Source organism: Kogia breviceps, chromosome 3 (genome assembly GCF_026419965.1).
Source record: "Kogia breviceps isolate mKogBre1 chromosome 3, mKogBre1 haplotype 1, whole genome shotgun sequence".
Classification (NCBI taxonomy): domain Eukaryota; kingdom Metazoa; phylum Chordata; class Mammalia; order Artiodactyla; family Physeteridae; genus Kogia; species Kogia breviceps.
In genome coordinates this window covers 90,601,607-90,621,744 of record NC_081312.1, presented here as the reverse complement: position 1 = coordinate 90,621,744, position 20,138 = coordinate 90,601,607, and the positions used below count along the sequence as shown (strand labels likewise).

Below are 20,138 nucleotides of genomic sequence, written 5' to 3'. Positions count from 1 at the left end.
AATGCAGCAACTTAACTGAGGCCTCATCCTTGCAAACCTAGATGGTTGTCACTGTTTCATATTTGGCTATCGCACAATTAGTCTGCCACCTCCACACCATCATTTATGATTTTAGGTGACATTTTGGCAATGTTGGAATTTATTGAGAAGATAATAACTTATGTCCTTGCTAAAAATCTTAACATTCAGAATTTTGATGTAATTACTGAATGCCCATCTCATAGTTTACGTTTTCAAAAGCATAAGGGAGCTCTGGACAGAATGTGACTATCACAGTACCAATGATTTCTTTCTCTTAATCTTTTCCACATCTTGTAAGTGAATTAATTTTGACATCTAAGCCATATTTTATACTTATTCCATCATGCTTTGGAGAGAGACTAAGAGTTATCCATGGATTCCAAGGTTATGAAGGTATACCTCTATCTGTAAATCAGGCTCTCCCATGCTCCAAAACTTCAGTGAGTTCTTTTTCTAATTAATCGTTAATCTCAACTAAAACTGAGTCCCAGAATGTGTAATCCATAAAATATTGAATTGCAGTGTTTGACAGAAAAATATTCTGGCAAAATTAAGCATAAGATTCATTAAATTCAGTAATCACACAAATATCTATACAATGGGTCCATTTTTATTAAAATCTAAACCCTGGTATCATGAGGCAAAAATCATCATTTTAGCTGGAGAAACTAACTAGTTAATAAAAAGCCATTAAAGTCTCCATTTTGCTTTTATTGCTGTTATTCTGTATGACAAGCTGTTGTTTAGAAGGCACACTTTACAATGGTAAGATACTTGAACATATGTCTAAAAATCAAGAAATGTACTACCTCTTATTAGTAGTCCAGCAATGTAAATAACTCAAGGGCCTGACTCAAACTTATATTTGCACTGTCCTTGAAAAGAGCTTAACAAAAGAAATTAAGAGTATATTTAAGATGGAAGTGATAATATCTGATATACTAAAGAACAGACAGCATTTATCACAATGATAATTATAGATTAGAGTTTGTTTATAGCTTATAAATAATGCTTTGCCACTATATCTCAGCACTTAGCCCACTGTCTGGTACAAAGACTCAGAAAATTTTTGTGGAATGAATGAATTTTTTTGAGTACCCTACAAACATTGGAAGGATCCATTCACAAGTAATAAATTAATCATTTTACCGACTCTTTAAAAATAGCTCATTAAGTTTTTGACAAATCACTGATGGCCTAGTTTATTTCATGGTTTTAAAAATAATTTTTCACATCTTAAAAATTCACACTTCTCACCAAAGCAAAATGGTGAGATTTTACATTTGATCATTCAGATTTTTAGTTTTTCTAAGCTGAATTGTTTTAATTCGGAAAACACAGTAGTTCTCACAAGGTATGCACAGACCAACTCATAATTTGGAGTGGTTAGTTTTAGAGCTGCTTTTTCATCTCAAGTGTGGTCACATGATCTCTTCAGCACATTTGCCTATTCTGTTTCCTCCTGGACAAAGCTAAGTCACTTGCCCTCTTTTATTCTTTTTTTTTGGCTGATTACTTACTAATTCTGTGTGTGGATGTATACACATATTTGCACATATGTGTATGTACAAATATAAGTATACATGTACATTACATATATATAAGTGTGTATATGTATATGTTTGTGGGTGTGTGTGTATAAAAGAGGGGGAATGAGAGAATGAATCAGAAAACTGTCAGCTTTTAATAAGAAAAGATTCTTCCCCCCTTCTAAAATTCACCACCCTAAACATAAATTGCTCTTTATTAGTTTCTATTGATCTACATTTATAAGCCATATTTATTCAGGGATATATGTCCCTACCCTCTCTCTCTTTTTTTTTTTTTTTCTTGGCCGTGCTACGCGGCTCCCAACCAGGCATCAAACTCGTGCCCCCATGCAGTGGAAGCACGGAGTCCTAACCACTGGACTGCCAGGGAATTCCCCTTTCTCTTCTTATCTCTATGTTATAAAGATAGAGGATGTAAGAATCAAATCTATAGTTTCATAGAGTAGACACTGGCTCTTCCACTAGTTGTTTTCAGTTCAGGCATTACTCTTGGCTCTTCTGGATTCATTAATGATTTTGTGAACACACAGCTCTCCTCTGAAAGGAGAAAACATCTTTTAGGGCTCAACAGTCTCAGGAATTGCTCAATGCACTGGAAACTCACCCCAGTAGAGCCATGTCTCATTGATGATGGTTGGGGTGAATATTTAAAAGAATAAAAAGGAGCCATCGATACTCTTAACAGATTTCAAGGTTGTCTCAATGAATACAAAGTCTTGTGCATACACAGATTTATGAAATAAATAAGAGGCTTATCTATAATTATTTTCCTTGTTTCAACAGGAACACTAAGATATCTTTTAGACACGTAAGACATGTCTTGATGTCAGATTCATTTTCATTTGCACTGTATCTGAAGTCTAAACTGTTCAGTTCTTTTGTGCATGTGAATCAACAGGCGGTACTGAAAACATTACACAAGAAGCATTTTTGTGGGTGCCCTTGGAATTGAGGTCAGCATGACTCATTCACATTTACATGCTGGACCTTGAGGCACCATGACAAAACTATCCGTGCTGTCCATAGTGGTAATGCTGCCAGCTAGCCCTATGTCCATCCCACAGCTCCATCCAGCCAACCAGGAAGCTGTGCTTAGTGGGCAATCTGGGATCACCACGGGAGGATACAGGTTTGCTGAACAGTGGGAAGAGCAGCAGAGAATTGTGTTCATACTGAGGATAAAGAGCAAAGGAGTGGAGATGTGGACTTGGAACCATTTAGGCTGCAAGCAATGTTAGAAGGGGAGGAGGATCGTGTTTCAACTGGTGTTATGCTCAAATTGTGCTTTTAAATGTTAGTTTGCAGGGTATCCTTCTAAATAAAATTTTAGTTTATTATTTATTTTATTAATTTAATATAATAAATTTAATTTAATATAATAAAGTAAGTAATAATAATGATGATAATAATACCCAACTATATGGTAAAAGCCTCAGAAATCAAAGATTTTAAAGAGAAGGCTTAAGACTCACATCACAAAATGTCTTACACATTAATTAACAGCCATCCATCCTCACGAGAGAGGCCTAGAATGAGGCAGTGGAAAAAGTGATAGGGCTTCCCTGGTGGCGCAGTGGTTGAGAGTCCGCCTGCCGATGCAGGGGACACGGGTTCGTGCCCCGGTCCGGGAAGATCCCACATGCCGCGGAGCGGCTGGGCCCGTGAGCCATGGCCGCTGAGCCTGCGCGTCCGGAGCCTGTGCTCCGCAACAGGAGAGGCCACAAAAGTGAGAGGCCCGCGTATCGAAAAAAAAAAAGCGATGCCCAAACCTCACCGCCATGGGTAACTCTTCAGAAGAGAAAGTTACTACTGCCAGGTGTTCACATCATGAACCTGGTATGTTTCATCTGTGTTCTTCAAGGAAAAAAAAAAAAAAAAAGTAAAAACTTCGTTCAACAAGATGAAGAAAAATCACATCTTGAGCCCTAAACAGAATCTAATCTCTCTAGAGGTCATTGGTTCTTTAATAGCTACAGAAATGACCATCATCTATGATCCGCAGAACTTGCCCGTGTAACTTGCTTCACAAGAATACTCATTGGCTGGGGCTCTTAACCAGGAGAGCTTTGCCTCCTGGCCTGACTTAGGCTTCCCAGGCAAGAGTGCTCAGTCCTGCAATTCAGCACCCCTGCCTCCACCCCATCCAAGAGGCCACATTGCTGAAACGGCAGAGGGATGGTGAAGACTGAGGAAGGGTGGTAGCATTTGACAAGGTCTTGGCAGTCTTCTCAAGAGACTGGCATTTACTACTTTTCTATGCTTTTCTTTCTTTCCTAAAAAAACAAAAAAACTTGCATTTTTATAGACAGCAAACACACAGAATGTGTATGTAGCTGTCTTCATATCTTACCAATGTTCATCTGGACTTTGAGACATCATCTTGGGCTTGTGGGAGGCTGGGGTGGGAACAGAGGCAGGAGAAGCAAATTATGACCTTGAAAGGACACGTAGGTTCTTTCTTTTCCAGGATTTTACATGTTTTGTCCTTGTCTCTCTGCTCTGCTTTAGCATTTCCAGGCACAGACACTGAACTCTGACCTGCCAAATGGGAGACCCAGCTCCCGTTAGTCCGTCCCTGTCCCAAGCTTTCTACCCTTCCATCTGCCTCATTAAAAATTATACATATTTTATATTGGAGTAGGCACAATTAACTTGCTTTTCCCAGACCAGCCCCTGCCAAAGAGAGAAAAACACTCCCTGGATGATCACAGACAACAGGCAAACACATACCAAGGAAGTGAAAGTTGGCAGTAATCGTGCAAGTAAAAAACGGGCCCCCAGGCAAAGTGTTCCCCTCCTCCTTAGCCGCAGGCTTCTAAGCTAGCAAAACGAATTCTCTTTCTTTCTCTCTGTAGCAGGGGAAATGGTTTGGCATACCAAGGAGGAGATTCTTTGGAGAATGGGGTAAAGCGGGAAGGAAGGAGGAGTAAGAATTTAATGCTAAAATCAGAGTAGCTGGTACAGGCACAGTGTACCTTCGTTACTTTCCCTCCCTGATTAAAGTCTGGCCCCTCCGGGTACCCAGGAGAGCGGTTGTTGAATCAGGTCAGAAAGCATATGAGCTCACCATAGGAGCCTCTCACTGTCAGATTCAGCTGTATGAGTCCCTTATAGAGACTGGCTCCAAACCAATATACAAAACGCTTTGGCTGTTATATCATTTAAAGGTACAAAAAAGTAAGCAAAACTTTCATGGATGTCTGCTCAGTTACCACTAGGTCCCCATACTGTAATTTTCTAATCACTGGGAAGGTCAAAGGGTTGGTCACAAAAATCTGAGAGCTTTAAAACTCCCAAGGACAAGAACAGACATCTGAAAAAAAAAAAAAAAAAAAAAATCCTCTTAAAGCCATTTTAGTTATTGAGGGACTTTGACAAGACCAAGCATAGTGGTCTTGACCATAAAATATTCAGAAGAGTACCATCTGCCCTACTGTATTCCTTCCCAGACAGGTGTTTCTTGTAGAGCCAAGTATACAATTTTGTTAGTGTTCTATTGACTTACCAAGAAATACCAAGTGGAGTCATAGCACAACTCTCCCACAGATATTGCAAATCTGTGTCAAATAAAATCCCTCAGAAATTCACACCAGATTTTTGAAGGATTGGCTAGATTGGATATTTCATGACCTCTTGCAGTTTCATCTCACTTCCACACATAACAGCAATACTATCTCGCAGCTGCCTAACACTTTACTAATGAACTCCCCATACCTTTATTTAATTCTTAAAAGAACCCTGACAAGAAAGCACACTACTGCAGAAGATTTAAGAGGCTTACCTGAGGTCACACAGGTAGGGAGTGGCAGAGGCAGGAACTGACCAGCTCACAGTTTCTAATGATAACTTGGGTACTGTCTACACTGTCTCACAGCTACTTCCGGCTTGCCTGCTCCTGGGAGCTGGGCAGGCCGTGGGCTTACACATCCTCTACAGGAGGCCTCACATACACCAGTACTTGCTCTACATCTTAGCAGGAATGCCCTATTTTACTGGAACTGTTCTCCATCTGTCCCTCCCTCCTTCCTTCCTTCTTCCCACATCCTCTTGTCTATTCACCCAATTATGTAACACAACTGTATTGAGTATCTGAGTACCTACAATACACAGTGTACACAGATACCAAAGTGATGGGGAGAGAAGAATCATGACACCCACCTTACCCATTTTAAGGGCCAACTTAAGCCTAAATCTGTACCTGAAGACTTTTCTGCCTCTCTAGTCTTAAAACTCCTTTTGCTCTTGTAACTGCAGCATGCAGTTGTAACTGGAAATATTTTGGTTTTCTGCAAAGCTGGGATTGATTGCTCTCTATTTACACCATGTGTTCATAATAGCTCCACAGTGCAATTGTAAGATTTTTGATTAACATGCACACATCACACTATTCTTTTTACTCCCACAGTGCTGAGCATTTTATAGTACATAATATGTGCTAAATAAATTCTCAGTGGTTAACTTATTGTTGTTCTCTTATATCTGTTGCAATATGGGCAGGTAGATGAACCATTTTACATCTAAATTCACCTACGTATTGTGGTTATTAATAATGCTCAACTGCTTCTCTCTTTTTCTACATTTTTTTAGCTTAAGTTTCTTGTGCAACCTGATAAAAACAACTGAATCTTGTACTTCTTCTGGGGAGCTAACGATTTCAAAGTAATTTAACTGAAAGCAATTTATTTGATTATCCTATTTCATATACCCCATTCCATTTCTCTTTTTCCCTAAGAAGAATATACAATTTCCCTTAGCCTCCTCAGAGAGGGTTGAGAGGAAAGTTTAGGGAATCAGAAAGGGCTCTGGTAGGATTAGTAATAATTTCTTGACTAGTTCTGAGGCATAGCTCTAGTAACAGTAGTAGTAGTAGTGGTAGTAGTAATGAGATTGTAAGTGAGAGTACTACTTCTTTCAGAATTTGGATCCAGTAGCCCCCTGTGAGTTACAGATGAGAACACTATTCCCATTTCATAGCAAGCTTAAATAATATCCCTAAAGTCATATATTTAGCAAAGAGCAGGCAGGAATCTAACACAGATTGTCTAGTATCACATCCAGTGTCCTTTTTCATGTGTATATTTCTTCTCTTTTTAAAATAAATTCATTTATAATACGAAAAAGATAGTATTACTGAGACCAATGTTTTCCAAAGTGTTTTCCATGGAACCAAAATTCCATGGGATACCCTAAGATGTGACAGAAACAAAAGAAGTCCAATAAGTTTGGGAAACAATAGGCTAAAAATGTTAAACTGCAATATTTGTCAGGGCATTTAACCGACTATTGTGCATTGTTGTGTGTTGTGATTCTCCATGAGTGTGCAGCATTTCCCAGACCTTTTGGACTGTGGAACACATAGTACATGGCAGGTATGTGTACAGTGTTTCTCAAACTTACATAACCAAGGGATCATTATATTGCCCAACATCTCATGAGATTTGTGTCCCAGGACATATGCTTTGGGCAATTCTGATCTCCATCAATGCCTCTTTACTCCCTACTAAAGTGTTTCACATTGTGGATTCTTGCTATGTCATGTCTTTAAATTAAAGGAAATGATGCTATCACCAAAAACTGGATCTTACTTCAGTAAGATCACAAAAGAAAATGCAAATATGTCTTATTACACCCTACTGTCATTTGAAATTGCATTTGGTCCCTCAGTTATTAATTTATTTTTACAATAGTTTAACCTGTATAAAGAAGCATGTGATTTCTACCATTTAAACCCTATCAGTAAAATGAACGTTATGTCTTTTTAACAGAAAATATTCGCTTCAGATTTATGAGGTGCATCTGGCAGAGAAAAACTGTGTAATTTATACAGTTCATTACCAGAGTGGTAACAAGAATAAGAATCACAGAAGCCTTTAGGATATTATAAAACAAATCTGAAACTAGTCCTTGCTAGTGTTGGGCTCCATTTGGGGAAAAATACTTGGTATTTTATAGGTGTGTGGAAGAGAGAATTTGAGTTTCTATACCCTGTAGGAAGCACACATCAGAGATGTGCTTTTATATGTTAAAGAAAATGTTAACAGAAGACCAAAATCTATCTTCAAATACTTCCTTCTGTATCTCCATGCCTTTTAACTTGGGAAAAAAGATTTTACAAGCAATGGCCCTAAGGCCTTATCTTTCTCTATATACAGACCACATCCTCATGTGTCTCACATGACAGGGTCAGAATAGAGCTGGTTCAATTAATCCAAATACTTCCATGCAGGGTACTGATTATCAAAACTGAATCCACTGTGTTTTCCTCTGCATCAGAAGCTCTGCAAGTTCTTGTGAAAAATGGGGAATTGCTAGACAGCAAGATAAAATAAAACAGAAAAAAAAAACAATTAAAACTCTTGTACTAAGCTATCTCAGGTCTTAGGTAATAGAAAATCAGTGTGTATATGTTTCTGGAATTTGAGAACATAGCAAAAAATTGTAAAAGGGCTTTCAAGGGATGAGACTAGTAGACAAAGTAGCATTTATTAATACATAATAGCATAAACACAGAGTCTCTTATAGGTTTTTTGTCCCAATTATTATGGAACACCTGTCAATAGCCAATATACACACAAAAATCTCCAGTAGAGAATAAGAGTAATTAGAACAGGTGTTTATTGGGCTGGGAAATTAGAAGGGAGACTTCGGATTACACACTGAAGAGAAGCCCCAAAAGCGCCCTTGGATTCTGTGAAAACTTGGAAGTGGAAGAAAAGGCCCCCTTACTATTTAAGTCCAGTGAAACAAATTCCTGTAGCATTCAAGGGGAAGGTGAGGGATACCAAACCACACCAGTACTATTCCAAGGGGTAAAAGGGCTAAAGCACAGTACAAGGAATTAGCATTCCTTATTGGGAGGGGGACTCCATTAGTCCATTAGCCTTTTAGGCCAACATAGAAGTTAAAGATAGAATTCACCCATCTTATTCAGCTTTACTCTGCCTATCTCATACAGCAACAGTACCATTTTTCCAAGGGATGAGAAAGTTTAACATTAACTAATATTGTTGAAGGGCATCTCTCATATGCAAACACTTTTTTAAAACTGATGCTTGTGTTTAAGAAGTCAGGTTACAGCTTACCGTAATCTTTCTACTTAAAAATTGGTCCCAGTAAGAATAAAGGCCTAACACTTCATCTTGACCTCTTCTTACAAGATTTATTCATTCGTTGTTTAATGGTTTATAGTCCCCTCTCTCTCCCATTCAGATGAGAGCAGTAGGATCCATCTCTGATTTTTTTCTCAGGTTTCTCAAGCTGTACCACTTGCCTTGTTCCAAAAAGTATACAAACTGCCTTGTAATGAACTGCCTTGTTCCATGGTCAGTGGTCAGTGAATAAATGGATGAATACATAAATTTAAAAATAAATAAACTGAGGATATAGTATCTCAGACATTTATTCTGAACAAATGTTCTAGGTAATTATAAACTGATAGGCTCTGATTTAACCAAGATTTATAGTAGGTAAAAATTTTATTCCATTAAAAGTTGTTTTATTTCATCATGAATGGTCTCTAGAAGCAACTGAAAGCACAGTGCATTTTTAAATTTTCAAAATGAATTACTTTTTTAATTACTTAGAATGCATGCAGTATTTTAAAGCTCCATATATATTCTAAATTCTTCTCTTTATATTTCCATGGTAGACATCTATTTTTAATTCCCAGCAGGAATTAGAGGTATCGGCAAATAGTCACTACACACTCTTCTACGTACACACGGGATGTATTAAGTGCACTTTCCTAGTTAGTAGAGTTACTCTCTAAACAAATACATTGCGTAACATAGCAGTTGAATAATACTCTATGTGCCATGTGCCATTTGCTGTTTCAGATGTTGGCTGCTCTCTAGGCCTTCATTAACATTCTATTTAAAATTTAGTAAAGTTGCAAAAGTCTGTGAATAAAAATCATTTTATGAGCTTGTCTTATTATATTAGAAACTAGTGGAGACTGTGAGTTTCTTATTTGTCAATTATGGACAAACACCTTTTTCCTGCTCCCAATGATTGGTATCATTTTTAAATGGTTTTAGTCTTATTTAATACTCAAAGCAACAAGAGAAATTGGAAACGGTAAAAGAGTAATGTCAAACACCAGTTAATTTTAGACAACTCCCACTCTCAATGCACAGACAAATACTTGTCCTGGCAAAGCAAGACTGTGAAAGAATAGAATTAGAGTTTGCTTGCTGAACCCCTTAAGTCTGGGGAAAAATCAATAGTCTAATTTGTGTCTTGCAGTGGTGAATATTTCATATACATCAAGACACACTATAGTATATCCCAAAAAATGGAGTATAATTTCTCACTTGAGGAAAAAAATTGATTCCTTTATTCTGTGGATTTGTAGTTGTTGTTTTTCTTTAGTTGTCATCTAAGGGTTTGATTGTAGTCATATATGTTTCTTTGATGAGGACTAGAAATTTCATTAGAAAAGGTCCCAGGTGAGCTATCAAGTATGTTATTAGATGTGTTTTGACTAAGAAAGCAAGAAGGCAGATTCAGAATGAGCATAAGCATTCAAAGAATTCTTGTAACAGGAAAGGCTAATTATGATTGATCTTTTTTGTTGTTTTAAGAATGCGTGAGAGGAGCTGGTGGTAAAGATCTTTTATCAATGGAGTAAGCCTGAGTTCTAGGCCCCATGGCAACTATATGTTCCTTAAATATATAAGCATACTTCTGAGAACTTCCATCTTTGGTCTCCTTCAAAGTAGATGCTGCTTGGGTGGTTCTCTTTTGTCTGAGTGTTCTATCACTGAAAGCCAGAGTTAAATGTTCCCCAAGGATAGAGGTGTGACCCATCATTCTATAACATATGCAGTACAACATACACATTACAGTGACTCAGAGTCAAACGGAACAGGAACTCAGCGTATTGCTCTTATTTCAGCAAAAGGCCAACCTCACCTTTCATTTATATATATCTCTGTTAAAGGCTCTTTTAACCCAAGGTTTTTTTCTTCTCTCTCCTACCAATTTCCTTTGAGAGCTGGCCTTCCATTTCAACTGACTTATTTTGTTGATAATGTTTCCTTTAAGATGATTATTTGTTTAAAGTTCAAGCTAATAAAAGTAACTTATCCTATTAGAAATATTCTGGGGAGCAGAACAACATCTTAGGATGTTAATTGCTCATGTTACCAGTCATCCATGAAACATATGCCAAAAATGCTCTAAAAGGTTCCAAAATGTCTCCTGCAGCTATAAATCTTTTACAGGTACAATTATGTGGGAACATAAATAAGAAAAAGTACATCCAACATCTGGAGTCAGATGGTTTACTGAAGTACAATTACAAAATTAAATTTAAATGAACTTAATTAAAAGGGGGAGAGGGATCCAATTTAATATGGCCATTCATCATGTCCTCATTGAAGTTTCTTCCAGCACCATGGAAAAATACAATAAAGTTGGAATATAAAAGTTGGATAAAGCCCCTAATGGAGTGTGAAAAGATGACCAAAGAGACACAGTCAGGCAGAATATATTCTCTTTTTCTCCCTGCTATTTTAATGACATGGAATACCCAATTGCTTTGAAAAGACAATATCAATCAAGAAAACTGAGCTTGGAAACTTATCTGTTTCAACATCTCTTCTGTTTAGAGTTTCACTGTACATACTTCATCACTTGAGGATGGTGATTACTAGGTTCGGTTTTTAATTCAATGATACATGATTGAAGACTCTTAACAATACGCAGCCAAAATTTTTTTAAAAAGGTCCAGATAGGAAAGTGTTCATTTCAAATGACCTGCCCTTCCATTTTAATTCTCTAAAAGAAAAGGAAGAATCAAAACACTGATCCCTTTAACACTGTGGTACTGAGTTCTGGCTGCTATTTGATCAGTTTCTGTCTTCTTAGTTCTTAAACATTCTTAAAGCATCTTCTTAATTCTATGCTATGCCTATGTGCTGAGAAAGACATACTAAGAAATGAAATTGCATGTCTTAAGTTACCTATCCATAACTATATGAAAACAACAGAATTTTATTTTATTAAATTAATTGACTGACAGATTCTAGAAAATATAGTCAATGTTATTCAGCAAATTTTCACTCCAAAGTAGTTCCTACATACTATGGACATTGCTAGATGTTTGGTTTATGAAAACTTTATACCATCAGCGGACACTCAGATTCCCATTATGTCATCTTTCCTTCCTCCCCATAAATATTTAGTTTTGTCATACATGTCATTAGTACCTCACCTTCACATCCTCCTTATCTAAAAGAGAGACATTTAACCTCTTCCTTTACAACCATAAAGCTAATCTAATATGGTACAAACTCATCAGTTGAGCAGAAAGCAAAGACAAAAAATTCCTTAAGCAGAAAAAAGGAGTAAACAGTTGAGCAGGCCGGAAAAACATAAAACAGGAAAACTAATCAAGCATCTGAGACTGAAACCAAGGAGCAGATGATAAACAAAGCATTATCAATGCATATTTGTTGAGCACCTACTGTTTATCAGTAATGTACTGAGCACTTTCAAATACGTTGCAGCTGTTAACATGGTAACCATGTGATAAGAAAGCAGAGGATAATAGCACTTATGTAACTTCCTCAACATTGTACAGCTGGTAAGTAACAAAGCCAGAATTCAAATACCACCCCTTTGATGCCACATCCCATGCTCCTGCCTCTATCACACTGCCTCAGAAACTGTAGGAGGAACCATATTAAGGGCAATTGAGGAGTATAACAAGATTGAATTTTGGAATGAGGATTGAGAAATAACCAGTGGTACAGGTGAGAATGAATAATGAACAATTTTAACTGTCAAGAAAAGTTCATTCATCTATATCACGTGTTCTGCACTAACTCATAGCATTTGTTTCCCATAAAAAGTACAGAAATGTTACACTTTAAAATCCTTGTAATATCTATACATTGTAGGAAAAGAAGAGAAATAGCAATTTTATAATTCATAGTAACCCCAATGGTACTGACTGTCTGTGTCACTAATTGTGATCCCATTCTATTGATATCTATTTCAGATGTATATACTTTATTTTTTCAGAGAACTGAATAGCTGCTCAAAAACAGAAAACAGCTTTGCTTTCAAAGTTATTAAGTCTAAGGCTTTAGATTCCATTACAACTTGTGTTTTAGTCCCATAGATTGGCTGAACATCTATAGTGCCTCCAAAAACTACTGGACTATTACCATCCTTCCTAAAACAATGTTGGTTTTAGAACTGTCTTAGATGGAAAGAGAAAAAGTTGAGTCATTTATGATTCAGATGCAGTTCTCAAGTCACTTTTGCAAAGACAGAGGGTCAGGACGAAGGGGAGGGTCACTAGAATTTGTAAAGCACATACCTTCACTCAGTTCAGAATGCATGACCTCAAGGATGAGCAGAGTGTGAGGTGAACAGTATTTTAGAAAATGTACAGAATGAGAGAATGCTGTATGTCTAAGGAAAAGTGGCAGACAGACATGTGGGCAGTTATTCATTCATTCACTGCATCAAGGAATGAACAGGTTGGGGGAGAAAAATCGGGAGGTGAGGAAGGGTTTAAATAAGCTGGTGGGAAAAAGCTGGAGCAAAGATGACAAGAGAAGGCCACTAAAGTGCAATAGTGAGTTCCACAGTTGAGCCTGAATCTGATGGGCCAAATAGTAAAATATTCTTCTGATAAAAGGAATTAACAGGGTCTTCTGATTAAAGATGAATGAACCACTGGGTTCTGTAATGATGAATCCAGAGGGAACTAACGCACTCCATGTAAGACCACCTCACTGAAGGACCACCATTTGGCTCAAGTCAAAAGAGTTTCTGTGTGTTTGTTCTGAGTCATCCCACTCTTCTCAATGACAACTGCCTCCTTAGCAACAGTAAAGTGGGAACCTCAGAACTCTTCATGTTCTTGGAAAGGTCTGTCTCACCATCCTTGAATCTTGTACTCAACACTCCCCTTCGTGAAATCTTAGTGCCTACTCACGATCACTCTATTACTACTCCTATTCAATTTTTAGTCATTTCTGTATCCAATGGGATGATCCTTCCACTGTCCTGTCCCCTCAGTTCCTGGACTTCCTCTCTTCTAAAGATTTCATCAGCCATCATTCCTAAGCCACTCACTTCCATAGTCACACCCTTCACTTTGTTGTTACCAATAACTGCAGCCCTTGCAAAACCTCAATTTCAAATATTCCTTTCCCTGATCATAACTTCTTATCTTTCCTGCTCACTCCCTCTAACACCCCAAATCCTACAATTCTACAACCCCTCCAGGACCTAAAATCCACACTCTCAGTGTCCCTGAGATATCTCCCCCATGATATCCTCTCTTGCCTCCTTTCCAGCTTAAGTTCCATAGATAATCATTAAAATTACATCTTAGCTCCTTCTCTGCTTTAGTGAACTTTCCTGATGAAATCTTAGGAAATCATCTTCTCGTTGAAGTCACTCTGGCAACCACTCAATGCCTACACTCATGAAGTCTGATGGGCCTGTTACCCGGTAGATAATCAAGAGAGAACTTGTTCTCTTGTCTCAGAGCCTTTGCACTTACTGTTCTCACTGCCTAGGAAACTCTTCCCCCAGATATCAGTATGGTTTGCTACCTCATTTCCTTTGCCTTATTTCAAAAAGTCTACATAGAAAAGCTTTACTAGGCCTGTCTACCTACAATTCAAACCCTCACCACCACCTTGCGACATTTCATACCTCCTTCTCTACTTTACGTTCCCTCTTTAGCACTCATCTATATATAAAATACACATCAGAGAATAAAATATATAAACACCATATCTTTTAGATTTCTATCTTGCTTACTGCTCATCTCCTCTACTAGAAGGATATCCATGAAGACAAGGATTTTTATCTGTTGGATTCACTTCAGCATCCCCAGTACACAAAACAATGCCTATTAAATACCTACTTGGTGATCAATAAATATCTGTTCAATGAATGAGTCCACAAATAAATGGATATATGAATGACTAGGGAAAGAGAAAACATAAAGTTATAAATGTTTTTCACATGGAAATTAATATTTAGAGATGCCTATTTTTATTATGATATTTCATGTTCATGAAATCAGGACTTCAGTGGGATCCTAGGATACAATAGTTGTCATAGTGGTGCCATGACAATATAACAATATAGCTTATTGAACAATATAAAAACACCAAGAATTAAAGCAAATCCTTGAACAATTCTAAGATTACCGTGATTAATCTTAGCAGTAATTGTCAGTCCTCGAGGAAAGAGATATTTGGTAGATCTTGCCCTTTCAGGTAACCTATGGAAGTGTCACTTTTCTTTTTTGGAAGTTTCACTTTTGATGACATCTACTTTCTACTTGCTAAGACATTTCTCTCTCTTCCTCTCCCTCTTCCTTCCCGCCCCCTGCCCCCCAGCACAAAAGTAGATAGAGTCTAAAAGCTGATGTGCACGACCAAAGGACGGAATGTCAAAGCATGTCTTCTTGCCTGATATGAGGATGCAATCATAGTATGCTTATACACTTATGTTCTCAGCTCTCCTTGCCCTCTACATTCCCAAAGAAAATTTATAACGTTTTTAAACATTTTCCAGGTCATATTTGTGCCTTTACAATGTATTTTTATAATGTATATTTAGATAATTAATTAGAATTTTTTACAGATGTTTGATAGGACATCAGAGAAGATGTTATTAAAAACAATTTCTCTCCTTCTCCCTCAATTCAGTGATACAAAGATTGCCTTTTATCAGAGGTTCTCAATCTATCCCAATTTTCCATAAGTCACTGTGCTGTAATGACACTTTGTCAGATGCAAAAGTTGAAAATAAAAGGAGAGAATTCACTTTCGACTTTATTACACCAAAAATGTCTGAGTGATAGATGGGACCACTGCAGATATGGTGGTTGTCTGGTTCCTATTGTTAGTCATGGGTTATTTTGATCAGCTGCAGAGTTTTAGTGGGTGACTAGAATAGAAAATATTTGCTGTTTTCTGGAGCTTCAGTGAAATGCTAATGAAAGTAGCTGAGATTTTAAAAACTCTACTTGAATTTCTATCAGTTTCCATTGTTTCATGATCCCATTACTGAGAAGGGACCTTAGGATCCCTTTTTGCTGATTATATCTCACCTCCATTTTGACTTTGGGGAGAAGCAGAGGTCAATGACTGAAAAGAGAAATTACCTTTTAGTTGGGAACACTGGAAATAACAGTATACAGATCAGCCAGATCACAAGGAAGTTAGTTCACTGAGTTGTCAGTAGTATGGTCTACTGTGATGAATAAAAACTATAATTTTCAGGCTAATTGGGTTAGCTATAAACACATGGAAATCTGGATAGAGTATCTTGAGATAACTTTTCCCATACTTAACTTTATTCCTATCTTAATTCTCTTTGGTTACTTTCCCAGATTGGTCACAGAATTTTGTGACCCAAAGAAAGTTGAAACTAAGTTCTAACATGAGGATGGAATGGACCATACCCAGGATTAAAGTTTTGTTTTCTTTGGAGAATATATTGGTATGATTGAAGGTGGATTTAATAGTCAGAGAAGGTAAAAATGATGCTTCCATGTAGTTGAGGGGTCTTGAGATGAGGGAAGAAAATGGTACTGCACATAGGTGAACATCTCCATCTTGGTTAACTTTGGATGGTGTTCAAATTTTATCCATAAAAAAACTAAATGGATGATACTCTTGGTTGGTATTTCATATGTCAGCCAATTTCCCTGACCCACATACATTATGTTAATGTTCTTTTCTAGCACTCTGGATAAAAAATTTGGACCACTATGTTTTTTGGGGTTTTTTTAACATCCTTATTGGAGTATAATTACTTTACACTGGTGTGTTAGTTTCTGCTTTATAACAAAGTGAATCAGCTATACATATACATACATCCCCATATCTCCTCCCTCTTGCATCTCCCTCCCATCCTCCCTATCCCACCCCTCTAGGTGGTCACAAAGCACGGAGCTGATCTCTCTGTGCTATGCAGCTGCTTCCCACTAGCTATCTATTTTACATTTTGGACCACTATGTTTAACTTCATCCATTATTCATAGTCCTTGATTGCTTTTAACATTAGTACATGAACTGGGAGCTCTGGAAGATTTTCTATAACATGTGTAATTGTTGGAATTTCCTGTTTATTATCCAGGTGACATTTTCCAATAATTATGATTTTATTCTTAAGGGACATGTGATCAACAGTTCTTTTCAGGGGCAAAGACTATGGTATGTTCAAGCAAATTGTGGTTTTTTTGACCCAAGACATTCCCACCCCCCACACCCAGTTCATATTGATTGTCTACAATGCTCGTAATGAAACAGAGTCAGAGAGTAAACTCAGGGCTATGGGGGTATATTTGTCTTAGAGATCAAACACTTAAAGCAGGATTTATGGAAGCAGAGGGCTGTGGGTCAATAGCTAAAAAAAACCCTGGATTGTAAACAAGTAAAGGACTTTCTGAGGTGTGAAGGAGAGGAGAAAGGAGACTGGAGGGGGTGTAAAGGAAGATAAGGGGAGGAAGATAAGCAGAGAATCTGGCTCAGTAAAAAGTATACATCTAAAAGAATTAGAGGGAGGGAGGTCTAAGAAAGGCTGATTCACTTCATGGATCAACCCCAGAGACCTGTTCCCCCGTGATTCTAGGACACTGAAATTTAAGATCAGTGCAACATAATCACCAGAGACAGGTTCACACACAAGTTACACAACTGATTCTTTTGCTATCATAATTTAATACAAAAAAAACAAGTAGATTAGAACTCAGAACAACTGTTAGCCTTTGTTCAATATGAAGACACCTATGAAAATCTATGAAGATGCTTTTTTAATATAACTTTCAAATCAGAAAACTGCTATAAATAAGGAATCAACTTTCTAGCAATATAAAATTCCGTGTAGTGATTTTAAGTTCCTCAAAGTGTTTCCTATTTATTATTTTATCTTTGGATAAATCTACAGAGGAGTAAGTACAGTGAATAATAACCTCATTTTATAGATTAAAAATTAAAACCCAACAGTTAAGACACTATTTAGGATCTCAGAGGCAAAAAAAGAAAAACACTTCTCTAGCTAAATCAGCTCTGGTGTTAGGATTAGGATTTAGGTGCACCGATTGTTAAATCATGGCTCTTACTACCATGCCACTTTGTGTCAATGTATCTTTTCTCAAACAAGCCTACCTGGTCAACAGAGTGTTCTCATATTGCAGAAGTGGCACAGGATTCAGTATCACCTGGTTCCCTACGGAGATTAGGAGCTTCAAGGCTAGCTTCAGAAAACCTTCCCACATCCCAAATGACACGAGTCATTTTAGCATGATCTATTGGGTTTCTTTGTTAGCCTTTCACTCTTGATAACAAGAAGCAGAATTTGATATACAGAACTCAGATGAAACGATGACTTCTGTGGTCCAGAAGTGAGTTATTAGAGGGACCACTTCCACAGAGGTTTATGGTTTCATTAAGGCCAATCACATGCATGTTTCTCTTACTTTTTTTTTTTTTTCTTTCCTCAAATTGCTCAGCTTTGAGGATTTTTAAAGGCCCTGTCTGTTTAACTCTGGCCTTTCTGATATCTGAGATTTAATGACTCTCTAATTAAGATGTTATCTTGAATTCCATGTATACATGAGAAACCATGACTTATGTATGGGAATTTGGGTTTGGTGGCAGTTCCTCAAGAGCACATCTAAATCATGAAATAAAGCATTAAACTCAAGTGCAAAGTAATTTAATTTTTAAGAGGAATGTGTTATTCAGATAAAAGAAACCATAATGGTATGATCATTTACTTTTATATGTATAAACGTGTGAAGCTGTGCTGTCAGTTCCAGGTTATCGGTTTAAGTAATGTATCTTCCAGACTGTTTCACAATCATCCTTCCATTGTTCCATAAATAGATTATGCAAATACAAGCTGTTAAACTAAAAGTTGTTGCAATAATATAACTGAATAAATCAGCAGGGCAATGTGAGAGGAATATACTTAGAAGACTAAGTATGAATGCTGAATTACCAAAATACATCCTTTGAAAATTCACAGATTTAAGATATCTAGTACTAAAAAATGGACAAATAAGTTGGCTAAAAGTCAAATTTTGTTCAATGTACCATGGACCTGCTAAAAGCCCACGTGAAAATGGAGACCTGAACAACATCTGTAGAAAATATACTAGAATGGAAGCCCTCAGAGAATTAAAGGTGCTGAATATAGTCCCACCCTATGATGATCTGACTCAACTTGAAGATGGTAATGAAATGAGTATTATTACTGAATTTAACCCATTAAATTCAACAAGTCAGGGTCCAAAGAATCTACCTGGGGCCTACATGATCTTGTTTAACTCCAGTAAACCACATCGTGGTGCATTTTTTTACTCTACATTGGAAATGTGTCCAGAGACTCTGTTCTGGAGTCTAAAGATGGACTAAATGAAGATGGAATGGAAATTAAAGATGGAATGCTTAATTACTACTTAAATCAATATTATATTTTGGCCTCAGATCTAAGACTCCTCTTTTCAAAACAATCTTCGAATAACACAACTTGCTATCCATCTGCCAGTATCTTCACCATTATGCCTCTCTTTATAAGAAACATCATATAGTTGTGCCTTTGATGCCAACAAGCGTCCAGTGCATACCACACCATCAGCATCAGGCAGTCTTCATTTTCAAGCAATCTCTTAATTGACTACAGATTTGGTTCTTTTAGAAATCCAATCTCTGGAACCATATTAAGGGTATGACTGCCCCCTGAGGTACTGAAAACTGAATTATTTACCTTTCTCTACATTGATCTTAAATGTTGTATCCCTTTGTGCTCTGAGAATCATATCTCTTCGGAATAGACATAGTTTCATTGTTCAAAAGGGAGACCATTTACCTCACTTGGTCCAAGTGTACAGAAATAAAGAAATCTGATATTGCTTAGTTTCCCTATTTTTCACCAATACCAATAATATTAAGTTCAATCTTTACGAACTATAGATTTCTCCTGTTTTTACTGTGATTTTGCAAGGTAATTGAATAGAGACCTGTATGGGTCAAAAAATTACACCTAAACAACTTTAGTTTCATAACTAGTGCCAACAGCCAGGTTCCAGTAATATGTAATGTCCTTCATTGTTATATCTTTAAATCTTACCACTGCAAGGAAATGTGAAAATCCTTAAACTGCTGGCCTCAGTGTTCCCATGTCAACTGGCATATGCTCAGGTTGGAGATCCTGCCAAAAGTCAAAGGAAACATTTATGAGACAGAGCCTGAGAGACGATTATTTTAATCCTGCATGTCCAGCACTGCCCGCAAGCTTGGTTTATGAATGCCTGCTGCTGCTTTAATGATAAGACCTCTTCAACACAGCTGAATGCAGTGAGTACACGAATGGATTTTCTTTTTCTTCTCTTTTTTTTTCCCTACCGTAACTAAGAGACTGATTATTGATCTCCACCTGGATGTTCCTATTGAGAACAGGCCATTCATGAATACAAGCAGGAAGAATAATGGTGCACTGCATGGGCAGTCTTAATAAACTGCAATAGGGACACAGTCTCTGTGGGAAAAAAAAAAGAACCAATCCAATCTTAATGTA

The 20,138-nt window shown here is 37.2% G+C and overlaps 1 protein-coding gene across 2 annotated transcripts in view; it reads right to left on the bottom strand.

The window, feature by feature from the left end:
- The window catches only part of SEMA6D (semaphorin 6D), a 607,719-nt gene that overhangs the window by 378,074 nt on the left and 209,507 nt on the right, over window positions 1-20,138 (bottom strand). For both annotated transcript variants that reach the window (XM_067029195.1, XM_067029203.1), the window contains exon 2: window positions 19,692-19,772. The gene's annotated coding sequence lies outside the window, so the exon portion shown is untranslated. The remainder of the gene's footprint in view (window positions 1-19,691; window positions 19,773-20,138) is intronic.